General features: G+C 36.4%; 1 protein-coding gene and 1 long non-coding RNA gene across 2 annotated transcripts in view; both read left to right on the top strand.

Annotated features, from left to right (window-relative positions):
• LOC112959054 overlaps positions 1-8451 on the top strand; it is a 150008-nt gene extending 141557 nt beyond the window's left edge. Inside the window, exons 3-4 of the long non-coding RNA XR_003251563.1 lie at positions 3557-3674; positions 8433-8451. This is a non-coding gene — a long non-coding RNA (uncharacterized LOC112959054). The remainder of the gene's footprint in view (positions 1-3556; positions 3675-8432) is intronic.
• Positions 8452-8526: 75 nt separating this feature from the next.
• The window catches only part of PTPRN2 (protein tyrosine phosphatase, receptor type N2), a 373439-nt gene continuing 363082 nt past the window's right edge, over positions 8527-18883 (top strand). The window contains exon 1 of the mRNA XM_026053004.1: positions 8527-8595. The gene's annotated coding sequence lies outside the window, so the exon portion shown is untranslated. The remainder of the gene's footprint in view (positions 8596-18883) is intronic.

The following is an 18883-nucleotide window of genomic DNA, read 5'->3' as shown; positions in this document are numbered from 1 at the left end:
TAGTGACAGAATGGAAAATACTACTAAAAGGTGGAAAATAATTTAATGCCATAACTAAGAAATAGTAACATATTTGGTCTTCACATGTGAATACTTCTGAGCTTTTTGGCCTTTGTAAGGGGACTTTGCTGACGAAGAGGAATCAGGTTTTAGTGTATAGATTTCAGCTAGTATTTAATATTCTCCTGTCATATGGTATGGATTTGATATAGAAAAACATCTTGTTGTAAATATATTGATGCAAATCACTTTGGATTTCAATTGGCACCAAAGCTGGGAGAATCTCATAGCGTCATCCTGTTGAACATCCGTCTGGCAAGCTGAAAGTTGTTTTTCTTTCTAGCTCTTCGTAGGAATAGAGAATAATTGGTTGAATAATTGTGAATTAGAATAAGCTGCAGATAAGTAAGTAGCAGATAAATCAATAGCAGAATAAGTAAGCGGATAAATATTTTCAACAGATTTTTTTAGATGTTTCAACTAATCAAATTTACACCAGCTAAGGATGTGATCAGGTGTATTTGTGGTCAGCCACCAAGTTTCTGGCCTCTTTTTGCAAGGCTCAGAAGAGGCCCCATATGGGAAGATGATTCATGCTGGAATGTAGAGGGCTGTGGCAGGGAGAGCCCCAGGCCTCCCACACAGCTCCGTGGCGGTGACGTGGAGGCAATGCAGGGCCGAGCGTGGTGATTCTGCTCTGACGGTGGAGAGAAATCACTGTGATGGGGTCACGAGGCGGGAGAGACATGAGGTGCAACAGCAGCTGCAAAGGGGAGATGAGACCACCCTATGGCCCATGGGCTCCTTCCCCCCGTAATTTGCCTCTGTTTTCCATGCGTTGTTGTAACTCTTATGTGTGAGTGAGGAACAAGCGCTAGGAGACAATAAAGAGGAGCTATTCTCCCAACTCCCATTTCTTAAGCTGTCTGGCAAACGTGCCCTTTTCCTAGACTCCTCTGAGCACCGCAGTTGTGCTCTTCTGCAGCAAGAAGGCCCGGGCGCTTGTAAGGATTTGAAATGCATCATGAGAAAATGTTAAAATAGCACCGTGGAAGAAAAAAGTGTACCCAAGGTACACACAGATATGACCAGTGAGAACTGGGATTGCAAGACAGATTGGGAGAGACAGGCACAGTTGACTACTGACACCTTGATCTGTGGCCATGTGTATATAGCTCAAGAGTGATGAATTTGGTGTGTTTATGCAAGTACTGCAGACAAACACTTTCCTGATTGGAGTTGAACAAAACTCTTGAGAATGATTCTCTGTGTTTTTCTTCAGAGTTTATTTATGTGAGCAATGTTTAGCTTTTAACAGGGTTGTGCTGTTGGCTTGGAGTTACAGAGTAAAACAGCAGGATTTTGGAAATATAGGTCATAAATAAGTACTTCTACAGCTGTACTAATGTACATATGATTATATATAGATGCATGTATTGATAAATAGATGTGTCTTTTAGATGAACTTTTTTGTTGCACAGTCTTCTAAACTTGAACATCATTTTAGCTTTCTTCACTTGTGTGATTTTATAAAGAAAAGAAAAATATATAATGCTAGGCAACAGAGAACTAAACTTGAAAAAATCTGTATGTGTGTGTATATATATATGCACATTATATATAAATTTCAATGTAAAAATAATTTTAATAACATTATGCTGAAATAATCATATGTTCCCAGTGACTCATTTTCGTATAATTCAAATAAGAACATATTCTGAGCGGTCTTAGATTGAGATTTGCAAAATGATTTGACTCCATCTACATGGCACATTTGAAAAGGTGAGATTAGCATTTGAAAAGAATGAATCAGATCTGAAAATATCTTGGAGATTATTCCCCTTACCAAGGATGGAATCATTTACTGTAGGCATTGACAGTTAGCATGATTTCAAGTGAACTGTTTCTTCAATAAACTCATGTAACATTTTTATTTAAGAAAAGGAGAGGAATGAGCAAACACAAAGTGGATTTCTTACATGTCAAAGTCTTTTTTGTTTTGTTTCATTAACGCCTTCATATATACATAAGCATCTTCTAGATTCTTTAATAATATTTTCATATATGAAAAAAATGAAGTCTGTCCACCTAAACTGCCTAAGTGGAGACCTAAAACTCATCTAAATATAACACACCAGTATATTTAAATACTTCCTAGGCATATCTAATATTATATCTAACCTCATGAAGTTTCTTGTGTTTGGGTTAATAATTTCATAAATACTAAAATTACTTTTACTTCTACATGGTCATAACTCTGTTTGACAGGATGGACACATCTATTTAAACTCCTTTCATTGAATTCAGGCTAGGTAAACAGATAATGAACCCCATTCCTAATACCCATGAAAAACCGGAAAAGCATAACCGCGTCTTTAATAGCTCACAGGATAAAGCAGTCATCCATGAAGGGAGATGGTCACGTTTTGGGTTCTGCTTAAACTGATGATGCTTAAGCTCTTAGCCCAAGAAAGCCCCAGTCCCAGCAAACGTGATGTTAACTGCAAATCATGGTGATGTTTATAATTTGTGTATGAAATGGGAGCTGAACCAGAAACCCACCTTCCGAAGCTGATTCTCTACCACAAATCCGTCCTCTTCTGCCTGGGGCTAGAGAGGATTTTGCTCTGGGAGGTTCCTTACAGAAAGAATTAGCACAGTGCCTAATCTGATCGTATCTAGAACTTTATCAATGTTCATTTGAGGATTTTGTGGTGTTTTAGCGTGCCTGGCACAAAGGCAGATATTCTCCGCAATTACGTGATATTTAGTTATTAGATAATTACAGATAATTGCAAGGGCAAATTCTATAAAGTGTTACCATAAAATCTAAATTCCAGAAATTGGATAACAATTATGGCTGAAGTTATATCATCATCCCAAGTATAATTACCATGAGATCAGCAACACATATAATTAATGAGTAATCACATGGAATTTGCCTTCAGAGTTACTTCACCCTCGTTGTAAAGTTCTTTGTCACAATATTTAAGTATAAAGATAACACAAATTGGCCTTCAGAAGAGCTACATTAAAACCCAAAATACTTCTTTCCCATGTAATATTTACTACTTTATGCTCTAACTGCATAGTTTGATGCAGAGAACAGGGGAAGACTGGTGTGCGGTGAACCAGGGAGAACTGAACTAATCACCTGCAGGAAGCCACTTCTCAATGGATACCAGTAAAGAGTTTTAAAACTCTTTTTCCTTCAGCAGCTGGCTAGTGAGATAAATATTCTCCACAGCTATCCAAAAATAATCCTTTATTATGTATTAAAGCTAGTTTATACCTCACTAAAATTCTATTAAGATCAATACTCAAGACCAATAAGGACAATTACTGTCCTCTTTTCATTCTAGGAGAATTTAGATTAACAACACTTCTTTACAGGAGCAAAGAATCTGTAAATCATTCTTGAATTTATGTTCAGACAAGTTTCCTTTTTCTTTTTTAATATTGTGTATATAAGTTTTTTTTTTTTTTTTGCCAAACTTCAAGTTACTAAATGGTGTTCTTGTTTTTCTTTGTGTGTACTTTCATCAATATTCCTCAGGTTTTACCTGGCAAGATGACTACACACAGCATGTTATTGGTCAGGAGCTCTCAACCATTCATAAAATCCGCACCAGACACCCTGATATATTTCCACCTGGAGGGTCTCATGGAGGAAGGTAAGTTTGCAATGATGAGAAGCAGAATGGCACCATAGCACTGCGTCTGAAATACTAAATGCATCACTAAAGTTAGTGAACAGACATTAAATGAAAACTAGCTGTAGGAAAGTACGAAAAATGGCACACAATGAATGAGAAACTCAACAAATTACAAAATTATGCCCTCTTTTGTTAGCTTGGAGTCAGAAATCAAAACCTCTCTTGTCCCATTTATGCAACTACCTGGCTTAGAATGGCAGGCGTGTACAATAGCTCATCTACAGGAGAAGTTTTATTCTGGAATTAACAGAAACAAAACAAACAAACAAAAAAAAGAAACAAAAAGAAGTACAGAAAGAAATTCTGACCCGCTAATGTCATCAAACTCATGTTTGTCCAGAACAATGTTGCAACCAAATTGAAGTCCATGGAATCTACTTCGGTGGCAAAAGTCATCCAATATAGAGACATTCATGTGAGACTTTATGGCATGAAACAATCCTGGGGCAGCTCTACCTAATCTTTGAATAATACAAGTCATTTCTCTAGGAGCTTGCAAGATATTGAGGGCTAGCTTCATTATGGGTGGCAAGAGGTAAGGACTCTGTATTTGCGTAGAGAGATATGGATATGAAGATATAGACTTATATCATCTTCATATACAGATACAAATATGCATATGTTTTACCCATTCTAGCCTGTCTTACAGGTTTAAGCTCAGCCTAATCATACAAACCTCAGAAGGCAATTTTTAAAAAGTATAAGAAATAATAAATTAACATAATGAAAGTTTAAATGGTAAATTGGATTTTCTTCTAAATGATCTTAAAACATGAAATCTCAGAATTACTGAGCTTGAAGGACAGTACTAGTTGTTTCTTCATATTGGAAGAAAGCTGAAACTCCTTGTCCTGATGGGCAAGATATTGGACATTCAACCTTAGATCGCTATAGAATTTCTAGCTTGGGGAAATCATATCCTGCAAAGAAAGGGAAAACATTTCTCTGCTAGATTGCTCTTTTATGGAAATAAAAATACTGTGTAATTGAAAATGCCCAGTGGCTCCAGCTGTGTTTGCTTCAGTTTTCTCTGATTAAATTCATAGAATTTGACCCTGTATTTTTTCATACTTGCTGATTCATTCAGTGTAAAGGAAACAAAGGCATTTCTTAAAATCATAGCACAGTACATTTCGAGAGTACTGTAAGGCAGAAGCTTAGCTTCTAGGTAAGATACCAATCTATAATTTATCATGAACGTGATAAAAACATGTGTTGAAATCCGTAAACCTGTTCTCTCTGCTTAGATATACTAAATGCCATATACTAAATGTGGATTCTCCAGCAGAAGAAATTACTTTGAATGTCTGTATCCTATGATTTTTTTTTTTTTTTTTTATGTTAGCATAATATAGAACAGATTTCCAAGAGATCAAGGTCATGTTCTCTAATGATCCAGATTCTTAACTGGAGTTATATAAAACTGAAATGTGTAAAAATGTATAGAAACAATTTAGTTCTTTATTGAGAATGAGAGATCACATATAGGAGTTCCTGTTGTGATCAGATTTGAGGTGCTTTGCTTTGTTAATTAAAACTGTATATTTTTAAAATAATTTATTTTGCATATCAACTTTAGGAACATGAAAATTTCAAAGCAGTTCTCATTGTGGATAGATTTTCTGAGGTCAGCAAGCTGGGCTTCTGAAAGCATTATCTTATGTGCCAAGAGTTTAAAACATTAGTTGATTTTTCTAGTTGACTATTTGCAATATATTTGCAATATGACCTATAGGTCATGGAACAGTGGGATTTTTTTTCCTTGTCTTTTTGTAGATTCCTATCAATTTTGCTCTGTGCTCAGTGTGCTTAGTACTTTTGCTAGAATATTGTCAAATATTAATTAACTAATTAAAATAGCAACAACTTAGGTATCTTATTATCAAAGAAATGTTGTGGCAGGAAGACTTTTTATTAAGGATAATGTGTAATAAGGCAATATGAAGTCATATTAATGAGTCATTAATCTCTGCAGAGTTAGTGAGAGCAAGAAAATAGACTCAGACACTTGAAAGGTAAATTGACTTAGGCTAAATTAGTGCATATGAAATCTGATAGAACAGAAGACATGGATTTCATCTTAACCTCCTCCCTGAAACTAGCAGCTTGATTTCAAGATGAAAGTTCTTTCTTTGGTGGCTAACTGGAGTGTACATGGTATTTTCTGGGTCCTTATTAAATTTCAAAAAGAAAAAAAAGAAAAAAAAAACAATCTTGAAAGAAGATCCAAGATAAAGGAAAATATCCATTTTGCACACAGGGAATAAATGTCAGTTGTGTTCATTGGTGCAATTAGGCAAAACCACAAATGTTTCCAACAAACTTCAATGTATAAAATGGAGTATAGCATTATTTCCATAATAAAACCATCATTAAGACAGTAATAAGATTCTTACAGCATTTAATGGGGAGAAACTCTTTATTCTAAAAGTATGGTATCTATCAGTTGAGAGCATTCTACAAAAGCGTAATATTTGTGGTGTGCTGGTTCAGTTATAAATTGCAAAAGATTATAAAGCGACGTGCTTTTCTGTGCATAAATAATTATCTATATCATGATGGTCTTTATGCATTGTAGTCCTTTTTCAAAACAAATTAAAACAGAACATGCTTCCAAATAAGTGCACAAGAAGTCAACTGACAGTCATTTCTCCTACTCACCAGATGCCTTTACATATTTCTCTTTAATCCATTTTCCAGCATCACTTTGTCAGATTTAAGAGGACAATTTTAATTCTATTGTAAGAACAGTTCATTTAATGCATTTTACTTTCTGCAGTAGCAAGGTTAGCAATAGTGATACACTGATGAACTGAAAAGATTTTTTCAAAATCAGACATGTTTAAAGGATTTTATTAAAGTTGCCATCAGATGAAATGTAATGCTTTGTTAGCTGGTTAGCCTTTTACTTTTTGATTGTTGTTTTCAAGTTTATAGTGTATAAAATTACAATCAGTATGGAATTCAAACACAATTTGAGAGCATGGCTATCTCCATAGGAAAAAGAGAGTAATCTTTCACCTCAGTTTCTGCTTTTACCACCAGAGTGAGTGATTATATACTGAAAATAATGGCTTGAAAAGCTAACGTAAAGACTATCTTTTATCTGTGCATTCGATTCATATTAACTCCAGCAAAAATCCCAAGGGTAGAATTTGGTCAGTATTTCCATTTGCTTTCCGCTTTCAAAGTAAGCAAAGAAAGGAGAAGATAGACATTGGAATTAAGCGAGGAATGAGAAATTGGAATACCTTCTCTATGATAGCCTCTTTGGATTAGTTCATCTCTACTGAAGCAGAAAGCCAGCCCGGCTCATTCCAGCCTGGCAGCACAGCCTGAGTCTGCCTTTAGGATGCACAGGAGGTTGGTGATGTTACCTGCACCTCCGCCCTCCGCTGCCGGGCAGGGCTTAGAGCTCTAGAATTGGAGAAAAACGCAAACGCTGTGAGGAGCAAGCAAATTCTTATAGCAAGACCTCTGTTGAGCCCTGTGCAGCAAAACTGAAAGTCTGTTAGTTGTGCATAAAGAAATGCAATTAAATCCAAAATCTGGCATATGCAATAGTGATACTCTTTCACACTCTGCCCCAAAAGCGAATCACCATGTGAACTGGTGGAACTGAACGCGGCTTACAAATGCCTGCTGATGCTTCAAGTAAAATGATGCTCCCACTCCCTGGGCTGTGAAAGTCCTTTCACAGGAAATCTCCATCCCTGGAGAAATGGGATGTGCGGAGGTGGGTGGGAAGGGTGACCCTGAGACATAATTTCCCTCCAAACAATGTGTCACAGAGAAGGAAGCAGATCGGTGACCCTCCCTTGGCTTTCTTACGTGAAGTATGAAATAGTTACTGGTGTTGACATTTAAATTATTGTTATCACTGACATGTTATTGAGATAGATGAGGGAAGCTGATAATAACTCAGAGCTGTTGTACACCACACTCTTAATCCCATATACTCACCTCTCTACACTGCTGTTGCTTAATCACATTTTTATGTTTTTTTTTTTTTTCTGCAAACATCACCAAGATTTGTTTAAAACAGTCAGGAACCATTGATGTGAATCTCACACGGATGGGGACGGAGGAGACACTTTTGTTGTCTCATTATCCCCTTCTGAAGCCTTTTTCTGGAGCTACCTTGCTCACATACCTCTGTATGCCCAGCAGTCTCACTGTACTCTGTTTGCTCGTGTGGAGCCAAAATAATATTGCTTCTGTACACAATACAGCAAGCTTTATAGTTAAACCTACCCATTTATTTCTTTGGGATGCACTTTAGTGTTGTATATTTTCTCAGAATCATAGAGTGTTTGAGGTTGGAAGAAACCTCTAGAGATCATCTAGTCCATCCCCCCTGCTCAAGCAGAGACACCTAGATCACGTAGTATTTTCCGTTTACAAATATTCTTTTCCCCTTTGGACATCATTTTACCTTGATGTAGGCTTTTTGTTGATTTAATGTTGGTCATTTACTTTGATTGCACAACACATTGCTAATAGTGGACTCATTAAAAAAAATAGTTGTTTTTACTGAAGCAGAATTGTCTTTATTGCTGTTCTTCTAAAGCTTTTTAGTGACTTTTTTTTTCTTAAGCACTCATGTATGGAAATAATTTCAGTATCTTGAGGTATAAAACATGGTTCCTTTTTTTTTTGCTGGGCTGACTGTCATGCAGACTAGTAATATGTTTCTTGTTTGGTTTTTCTGTGCAGGACTTCAGAAGAGAATGCAGATAATGAAAGAAATTATGACCTGGAAAAGGATACGAACTTGGCCAAGTCTCTTCAGCAATATCTCTCATATCTAGGTATTCTCTCCCAGTCTGCAGCTATAAATCTCTATCCAAGGAAGAAGAGTGACACAGCTTCTGTCAAGGTTGTATCTCTAAAGTGGTTCCTACATTTTGTGGTTTTGGCTTCTGTCCTCTGAGCTATCCTAACTTTCAGTCTTCCCTTCTGTCCTAACACCAGCCCTTGTTTTTCACTGCCTCCTCAGACTGGTTATCAACCTGCACATTATTTAACCCAGTTCTCTCTAAGTGTTTTGGATTGGTTTCAGCACTCTATTGCAATAGAGTTGTTCAAATCCAGATCATTTACCCTAGTTAGGGATTCATTGTGTGTAAGGAAAGGGGAAGAGACGTATAAAGGTGGCAACATCTTCCCTTGCTGAGCTGCCCCTCTCCAGAAAGCTGGCTGAGCTTCCCTGGAAGTTCTTGATGGATACATATGGTGGAAGTCATCTGCTAGACATACAAGAACTGCAGGGCGGGCATCTAACCTGAGCTAACCAACTTCAACTGCCTTTATAGTCAACGGAGATCTGATCTATGCTATTTAGGGTATTTAGGGAACAACAGATTTAATCATCGAACAAATTTTGGCAATAGGTCTGTTGAATGAAGCTCAGAAGTTCTTACTTTTTATTGATCATAAAGGAAGTCTATAGTGACAAATCAGGTATAAATTATAGATATATGTATAGTTAGGCAAGATAAATTAAACCCATTAAATCTTACATAAACTTATGCATTGTTCTCTGATTTAAAAAAGTGCTGATCTGAAAGCAAAACTATTATTTTCTTTCATGAAGAAAAATTATCTGGTTCTTAGGCAACTTATTAAATTTATAAACATAATCAGCAGAAATGACAGCACAGGAGAGGTCCTTTCTCTTGCTCAAGAAATGTATTTTGCCCAGAATAATCTATTACTTTAAACTAAAATACTACTGTCTACTAATACAGATAGCACCTTTTAGAAATTTGATATGTGATATTTGCATCAATACAGCCTATATGAAACAGCCATAACTAAGGGATATATTGAAGAAATATCAGATGAAAAAAATACAGCATCAAAGCCAAAATGTGACCTTTTCCAAGAACTGACTCAGAGACACAGAACCATTGCAGTGTATCCGCAAGAGCAGCTCCCCAAAACAGTCTAAGCTACGTCAACTCTTTATGCAGTCATGGCATATCTGAAATACTGTTATTATTCTGTTCAGAAGTTGAAAATTTACAATTTCACTGATTGGCATATGTAACTGTAAGTTACAACGTATGGCACATGACAACGGATGCTTGTTTTGGGTTAAGAGTAATACCCAGGCAATGGCAAGGCAGCTTTGGGAGCTGATGAGCAACCACCTTAACATTCATTTTTTTGTCAGCTAAGCATCGACTTCAGTAAGGAAGCCATTCTCTGACAATCTGGCTTTCAGAGGAGACAAAACTTATCCAAGAAGTATTGCAGTGGGTCTGCTGCTGTCATGCAGGTTCATAAATAATCCATATGGTTGAGACCTTCTGTGGGGAAGCCTGCTGTGATAACACCACCCACCAATGTTATCAAGAGTTGCCATGGAGATAGCTACTTAGGAGCCTGGGGGAGTGGGATAAAGAGGAGAAAATCTGGAAATGAAGCACATATAGAAACAAGATGTAGACTTCTTTTTACTATGGAATATTTTGAGACAACAGACATTGAGCCAGACGTGTTACCTGTCACTTAAAAGCAAACAAAATAGAGGACAAATATCTTAAAAATTAGTGGCTAATCTTGAATTTGAAATGATTTTGGAAATCTCTCCCTGTTCTCTGCAAATCAAATACAGCTGCTGTTTTAAAAAAGAAGTGAGACGCTGTATCTATAGTTTGATTCATTCAGTTATTAATGGAATAAAAATTAAACAAAATAGAAATGAGAATATTTGTGAATCCATGATGCAGAAAAATATGTAAAATTTAATGGTTTGAAAATAATAGTAAGGAAAATAATGGCAGTAGTTGCATGTAATATGACTGTGCAACTTGAAATTGAAAATGGTGATTTAATCCATTTCATTGCATGGTTCAACAAAATAGTGATATCTTATTTTTGTTTTCCTATACAAATAAGTTATTAGGATATACTGAATAATCCTAGCAATTTTTTATGTTTTTAACTACTTTGTACTTTCCTGATGAGTAATATGGGTAAAACACAGGTAATTTACCCTGCCTACACTTAGAATTGCAACTTTGGGGCCTTTGCCCTTCTTAAAAAATCACTTTTCTTCAAGTATGCATTTACATCTGTCGCTTTATCCTTGTGGTCGTGGAACAAGAGATGCAGCACTGCTCCTGGTCACACTGATATCTCATTTTCTGTGATGTATAATTGGAGCCTGCAGAAATTTAGCACTTTTAAGCACATTGCCTGAGTGGCTTCCAATTTGTTCCAAAACTGTCATCCAAGAATTCTGACCAAAAGTAAGAAAGAAAAAGAAGATAAAGAGTGCTTAAAATTTAAATTTTCTATACACCAAAAGTCTTGTTCAGTACTTTACAAACATTTGATCTTTATTTTCTACCATTTTTGACATGCATATGGGAATAATGAGCTTCAGCAAACAGTGGTGTTCATAGCTGTACAATACAATATACAATACAATATAATATTCATTATTATAGCTGTACAATACAATATAATATTGTATACATGCTGTATAATGTATTTATATGTATTTGAAGTACAGCAGTAATGTTTTAAGACAAGTAACTTTTCCTAATCTGCTTTTTCAAATTGCTGTCAACTCGAGGTATGACGCGACTGCAACAGAAATCATACTATCAAACTTAAATCATATGATGCAACAGAATTCCTATAACATTCACCATTGAAGAGGCAAGCACTTCTCCAGGTGCTTTTTTGAAGCACTTGAATTTCAGCACCAGCTTAGAGATTTTTTCGCATTTAGAGAGTGTCTATTGTAGGCTATAATCTGGACATTTGATAATGATTTCACTGGATAAATAGCAGTAAATCAGAAGATTTAGTGAGTCTGTTTCCTAGACATTATCACTGTAAGGAATACAGTGCAGCTGGAAAGAGTTGTTCAGAAAATGAGCACTTGGTGGCATTTGTTACTTAAGCATCAGTTGGTATTTTTTCCTACTCTGGCTTAATGAAGGTTTTACAGTTCACAAAATGTAACAATATGAGCCTTTCTAATACCTTTCCAACAAAACTGATCTTCACGTGAAAAGAGCATATAGCCAAATATATACACACTGTCAGAAAGCTTGATTTATGTTACTGTGAGGCAAGACATGCAAAGGCTTCAGGTGGTATGTGGATTCTCCTTCCATCACCTCCCCCTGAAATTTCGGAAGAGAATAATTTGGTTGTATTGGGTTAGGAAGTCCAGAGCAGAGTTTATGTTATATACGAATTTTATATTATATGTTTTTTATAATTATATAATACATATATATATGTATATAACATGCATATGTATATGTATATATGTATAATAATTATGTATTTATTATATACTATAGTCTCTCTTTTGCCCATTTTTGATGTTTATTAAATGAACATCAAACATATTAGGTATTACGTGCATCTCAGATTATACCTCGTGCTGTTAACTCTTGTGGATTTCATAAAACTTTGGTGAGTTTTAAAAAGTCCAAATGCCTGCAATGGTATAAATGGAGGGGTTTCAATTATGTGGCTTTTATCCTACTGAGAATTACTTTTAGCTGTTACAAAAAGAGAAAAGATTTGAAATGCAATCCAAATGTACCTAAAAGGCTCAAAATCAGGATGTGAATAAAAATAATTCAGCAGGAATGGTTTGTTTATTCCCTCAGCTATCATTTTTACCTATTCTCATGGCTTTTGGAAGCCTGACATGATTTTTTTCAATGCCTCACACTGGCAGAAGTGCCCTCCTTGGGTAACACATCCCTGCAGTGTCCTTATTTCAAATGCAAAGGCTATTATGCACAGCAGCCTTCCTCCTCCTCCTCTTCCTCCTCCTCCTCCTCTTCCCAAGCTAAACAAGGTCTGTGCTTGCTCTTACTCCTTCCATGTGACTTGGTCTCCACACTTTCATCCCCATCCTATCGTGCTGTTCAGAACCTAACACCTAGTGCAGGGAAGAAGACAGGAAATCAATTAATGCAAAATCTTCAAGGAATTTTAGTCTATTTTACTGCTATTTTATCATTCTTTAGATTTTAATTACTCATATTTATTTCCCCGGTAGACTTTCTGTATGAATAATTTGATAGCAGAAATCTATGAGTCCCAGAGAATTTTTTTGAACTTTCTGAAAAGTTCACAAGGAGTTTAGAAAAATATATTTTAAAAAAAATTGCATCAAAGAGGTTTTTAATAAACTTTCAGGTTTTCAGAGACAAAAAGAATGGGATGAAGTGCCTGATTAGTGGGCAGAGAGGTATGACCAGTAGTATGGGCAGCTGTGCAGCTGCATTGGAAACTGAGGAAGTAAAATTTAAAATTCACAGACTTGGTTTACAAGTCTAGAAGGATACAAAGGGCAGATTGGGCATTTGGTAGAGACTTTATTTCACTCCTGAGTGCAACCAGGAACTTGCCATGCTCAGTTTCCCCTTTCACAGTCATGGCAGAGTTTGCTGGATCAAAAATCCATTGTTTGATTTTGTAATTGATCTCCTGAGTGAAGTAAGATACATGACAACTATTAAGAAGGATTACTATTTGTTATAGAAAACCTGAGTGCACAAATTTAATAAAAAATTACTGAGAACTTATCTGCAAATAGTAATTATTCTGATTACCCAATAAAAAATTACGCAGTCATTGCTCATTTTAATCTGGAGCTTTAACTCAAGAAAGCAGGACCCCTATTTCTGTAACATTCATTACTCACAGTATTAAATTAAGATCATCAGAAGTTGATTTGATAGCTGACTGCTGAAAAGTCAAAGCCTTTTCTGCAGGGTATACATTTAAATTCTGATTCTATAAATGTAAAATTTAATATTGCATATATGTGGGATTCTCTATAAATAAGAAATATGTCTTCTGCCCTTTGCATAAGCACATTAGCAAAAATATCAGGAATAATTGAGAGAGGAGGATGTCCCTGAAGCTGTGCCTGACTATCTGCTTATCTGTACAACAAGCACTACCGTAATATCTGAACTTCTCATAAGCTTTGATGCCTTTATTTTCCCAATACCATTACCAAATAGAGAAGAAGTAATATCATAATTTCACAGATTTTTCTTAGTTTTTTTGAGGTCACACTCAATCTGAGCACAGACTGGAACTCAAGGCTCAAATTCCTACTAAGTACCTCATCCCTTGGATCATTCTTCCCTCCCTGTTTTTTTTCTCCTGTAAACTTGAAACACTAAAGTCTTCTTCTTAAAATAAATAAATGTAGGCAGTGACAGAGGATTCATTTGAGCAAATACAGATGTTTTTACTGGAGTAAGTCAACCTGAAATCATTTGTGACAAATGGAGAGAAACAAAAATTTCCAAGTTGTGATCCATCTCATACTTATTTAATAGAGGTGTGATAAATTCTATCCTGTTGGCCATCCTATATGAATCTGATGTAGAAATCTTTTTTTGGGGGGGGAGGAATCATACTTTTCCTTGTGTACAATATCAGAACAGAATTTCCGTGCCTAGCATAGAAATTGTAATTTGCCTTATTGCACAAGTATCTTAACAATAATTTGAAGATACTAGAGAAAGTATTATAAAAGATCTGTCATACCTAGGCACTTATTTAAGAGGCTAATTCATTAGTTTCTATGATCTTGAAGGTGCATGTGTATGTGTATGTATGTGCATTATAGGAGAGGCCCTATGTTGCAACCTGTTTTAATATGAAAAGAAAAAAAATTCCTAAATTCTAAGCAATTGCCCAACAAATGGTTCATTGTTTCATACAGTTATAAAGTAACAGGGTGGTATTTGTCCTGCAGATCTCTGAAACCTGCATATCTTTGGGCACCCAAAGTCTCCAGACTCAAATGTTAAAGTTATAAATACTCTGCATTGGCGCTAATATGCTAAAATCTTGGCAGATGAGTATTGTCGTGTTTCTGTGTAAAGCATCTTTAGATAACGAGTTAGCTCAATACCAGCATATGCCTACAGAAAATGTGTTTAAACATCATTCGCTGAAATTTCCCATTGCCGTAACAGACTTATTGACATATGAGCAAACTCTTCGCAGAGGAGAGAAGCTGGTAAAGCCTAGTCTGTCTGTCAACAGCGATTACCATACTGCACCATGTCCACCTTTCGTTGGGTCTCTGTGTGGCTTCCTTGGTTTCTAGCAGTAACACCAGGGGAGGTGCTGGATCCAGGAGTGGAGAGGCTGGAGCAGCTCCTTGGCTCCAGGTGCAGGCAGCAGTGGTGCTGACCAGGTATTCCCAACAGCACCCACAAGTATGTCTATACCATCCACACATAAGTATGGGTGGAAAGATGATCTGCCACTTCTTCTACGCCAGTTGTAGTGTTTTAGAAACTGTTTAAACCATATAATGGAGTTTTGTATGAAACAGAAAGAGAGGCCTAGATATGAAGACTGAAAACCAGGAGCTTCCTCAGTCATATGAGAAATGATAACTAATAATTTAATTAGTCATGCAGGAGAGCTGGAGAAAGACAAAGATTTGGGATACAGCTAGGAGAATTACAACAGAGCTAATAATAGTTGGGAACATTTGGGACTTAAAAGTGATTTTCCAAAATAGTATCTTGTACATGAAGAAAACTAATTTACTTATTCATTCTCTTTCCTGTTCTTTGGACAAGGATTGTTTATTTTAAAACGGTAGCATTTGCTGTTCCTGCTCAAATCTCTGTCGTGTAGTTCTGGCAGGGCTGGTGACTGCAGGCTATGCAGCCAGAAACAGGTAATCCTGCTGCACTGCAGAATCCAGAATGCAGAATTCAGAATTCAGCAGCAACGCCAACCCCAATCCTGATCAAAGGTGGATCTGAACAGCCATTTTGCTTGATCAAGCTTTTGACACTGCAAACTAGAGGCTGTTAATTAACCGTCTTTACTATCTAAGCTTCTTTGATGTAGCTCTTAAATTGTTTCAAAGCTGTTGCACTTCTCTGAAAGAAAATATGAGATAGTAACAGAAAATTTGATGTGAAATAAGAGGTGGTCCCTCAAACCTGTGAATCTGTCACAAAACCATGAACTTGATGCTATCCCATCATAGAGGAGCCACAGCAGGCCCTGTTTTGGCCTCCTTCTTGATTTCCGGATATTGAAATTATCTTCCAGGCCCTTGCTTTCTTCTGCTGATTTCTTGCAAAGTATCATATTACTATCCTCTGTATGTAAAAAGGCTATTTTAAGTTGGTAGAAAAAGCTTTTGTTCGACTGCTGTTTAGAAAGTTGAAATTTTTCATCCTCCACTATTTTCAGAGAAACCTAACGCTGAATTTGGTGCCCAGAGTGTAATGCCGTGTTCACAGACAGGGACCTATAGAGCAGAGATTGTCCATGTCATCCGGTTCAAAACCTGCTGAGATGTCCTCTTGCCACAGTGCAGCACTGTATGCAAGTAACAGCTCACCATCTAGAAGAATTAAGACTGCACTGGCCAAGGACCAACAGCTTACTGGTCGTAAGCACAGTGCTCACTGGTGTAGGAGCAGAGCTGTATTCATCTCACAACCCTGGCCCAGGAAGTTTTGTCCTAAAACTCACTACATAGCACAGATACATCCCTCTTATTTCATTGATTTCTCTCAAGGTCAGGGTATAGCATCACATACGACCTCATGTGCTGCACACTAATTTAGCAGTGCTCCTGTTTACAGAGGTTCACTCGAGTGAATGATACTCCTGATGGAGCAAAGACACATAATGCAAATACATGTGGCTTGAAAAGCAAATAGACTATTTGCTTTTGAGCAGTTAATTTTGAGAAATTTTGAGAAATAGAGAAATTTTTACTTATCTCACTCCACACAGTGAAATAAAATGTTCAGCCTTTCAATTATTGGTAGTTTTTGAGAACTTTTGTCTTCTCATTCTATTGGTGAGGAAGAGCTGTGCTATAGTGTTTGCTATGTTGTTATTTTCTAATTTCAGAGTACATATTGCCACTGTCTGAAGTTGCACAGTAAATTCAGCCTCAGGCTCCTGTGATTAAGTTTTGTAGGTCCTGGTCCAAGCAAACTTCGGGGTAGAAATGATGAATTAATATCTGAAAATGCATCAAAGAAGAAAAGTTAAATAAATGGGAGGAATTTGTCTTTCTGCACTTCTGAAAATAATTTTTGTTAAATCTATATGCCTTTATCACATAGATCCTGAAGAAAGGAAGCATTTTATCATAAATTCCATGTGATGGCTTTGAATTCTGCTACCCTTTTGAGCCAAATATTCAAAATCAGTTTATCCCTTTGTGGACTAATTAAATAAACTTTTTCTGTGTCTTGTGTTGTCTCATATTTCCCCCTACTTCAATATTCTTTCTAAAGAAAACATGCAGACTGCAAAATTTGCACAGTGTATCTATAAGGTGTAAGTTAATGTGCCCTTCTGTGAACTTTCATATGGAAAATGTCAGTTACTTACATACCTAAACCATAGTAGACATTGACCTAATAATTCCTTCTTTAGAAAGGTTAGTGTGTAGGTTTTTTGATGATGTGTGAATTATTGAGATAACCTATTTGAGAGGTGGTGAAAGAGAAGAAAACCTTGCTCAAGTGGAAGATTTTTTTTTTAACATGAATATTTTAGCAAGTCAGAGTAATTTTTAAAGATATTCTACCAGTGACATGAGATAATTGAACAGTATCTTATCTATTTTAAAATGCCCTGATAATAATGGGAACTTGAATGCTAACTCTATGTGATACTACTTAGTTCCATGCTAATTAGAGCATTCTTTCTTGGATCTACATATCTTCCTTCCTTCCTTCCTTCCTTCCTTCCTTCCTTCCTTCCTTCCTTCCTTCCTTCCTTCCTTCCTTCCTTCCTTCCCCTCTCTCTCTCTCTCTCTCTGTTTCTTGTAATTAGTGGCATTGATTTATATAAAGCAAGTTTAATTAATGAAAAAAAGAAATTAAAATTTCTGTGCTCTCTGTTTTTTTTTTTTTTTTTTTTTTAACTCTATAATGTCACCAGCTTCTCCACAGGCAACATCCAGTGAATTTACCAGTTCTCCTGTCACTGATCATGTGGTTATTCCATTTAACTTTGAAATGACCAAGATCAACTACCAAAAAACAAACAAACAAAAATTCTAATAAGATTATAAGACTGTGTCAACTATGTATAATCGATGTTACTGTCTTTCTGTAAAAGTTACAATTACTTTTCATGCCAGTTAGCCCAACACCATAATTTAAGATTGTATCTGCGCTGCAGATTTTATTATTATTTTATTTTATTTTATTTTATTTTATTTTATTTTATTTTATTTTATTTTATTTTATTTTATTTTATTCTTAGGTGCATGCATTTTTGATGTTGCATTTTCTTTTTGGGCAGGGGTGGATTTTTTGCCTCCATCCAAATTGCCATACAGTAGTGGAGCCCTTTAATTAAGTCGGATGAAGCTCCATCAGATGGGCTAGTAACCGAAAGCACCCTTGAGCCAGCTGGGCTGTTGCTGTTATACTTTAATTAGGACTTCTAATATTTCATTCCATCCTGCCAGACGTGTGACCTGTCAAGTTGTGGAGAGGCGACTCGGCCTCGGCAGAGCTGCATCTCGGACCTTGCACTTGACTCTTGTCTATGTGCAATTTGTGTGCAGCCACTGGCGTGGTTGATGTGATCTTTTTTTCTATATGCGCTTGTTGTTGATAAGAGCAGGAAATCACAGATCTGTTAATACTAAAAATAATCAGATTTGTTAAATAGCTTGTCAAAATCCAGCTCTTATTACCTGACCCTAGTCTTTTAGTATTGGTCCCAGAGCAGCTTAGCGGGTTTGTTCTCCTGGGGTTTGGTTTATTCCAAAGTAGTTGGTATGGCTGTGACTTGCTATTATGCATGGGAATTGTGTTCAACCTGTATTGGGCAACTTCCTTCCCTCTTGCTGTATATGCAAAAAAGTGTGTATTTTGCAGCTGGAGCATTGAACCAAAGCTGCTACATTCCTATTGATACAGTTCCCAGAGGACACTGCAATATTTCATTCTCAAAGCTGCTTTCTCTCTAGTTTTGTTTTCTTCAACACATTTTTCCACTAGCCCATTTTCTTGGCATCAACAAAATGCACTTCTGTGTTAAAGACCACCTGAAGAAGTAAAACCCCTGAAGCTGGTGGACCAAAGGCAAAAGAAGCCAGATTTCTGTTTTGTGTAGCAAAGGTGTATATATGTGTACAGCAGAAATCT

Source organism: Nothoprocta perdicaria, unplaced genomic scaffold, assembly GCF_003342845.1.
Source record: "Nothoprocta perdicaria isolate Ctin4 unplaced genomic scaffold, notPer1 scaffold_95, whole genome shotgun sequence".
In the NCBI taxonomy this organism is placed as follows: Eukaryota; Metazoa; Chordata; class Aves; order Tinamiformes; family Tinamidae; genus Nothoprocta; species Nothoprocta perdicaria.
The sequence above is the reverse complement of the archived record's forward strand: the minus strand, read 5'-3'. Positions and strand labels throughout refer to the sequence as shown.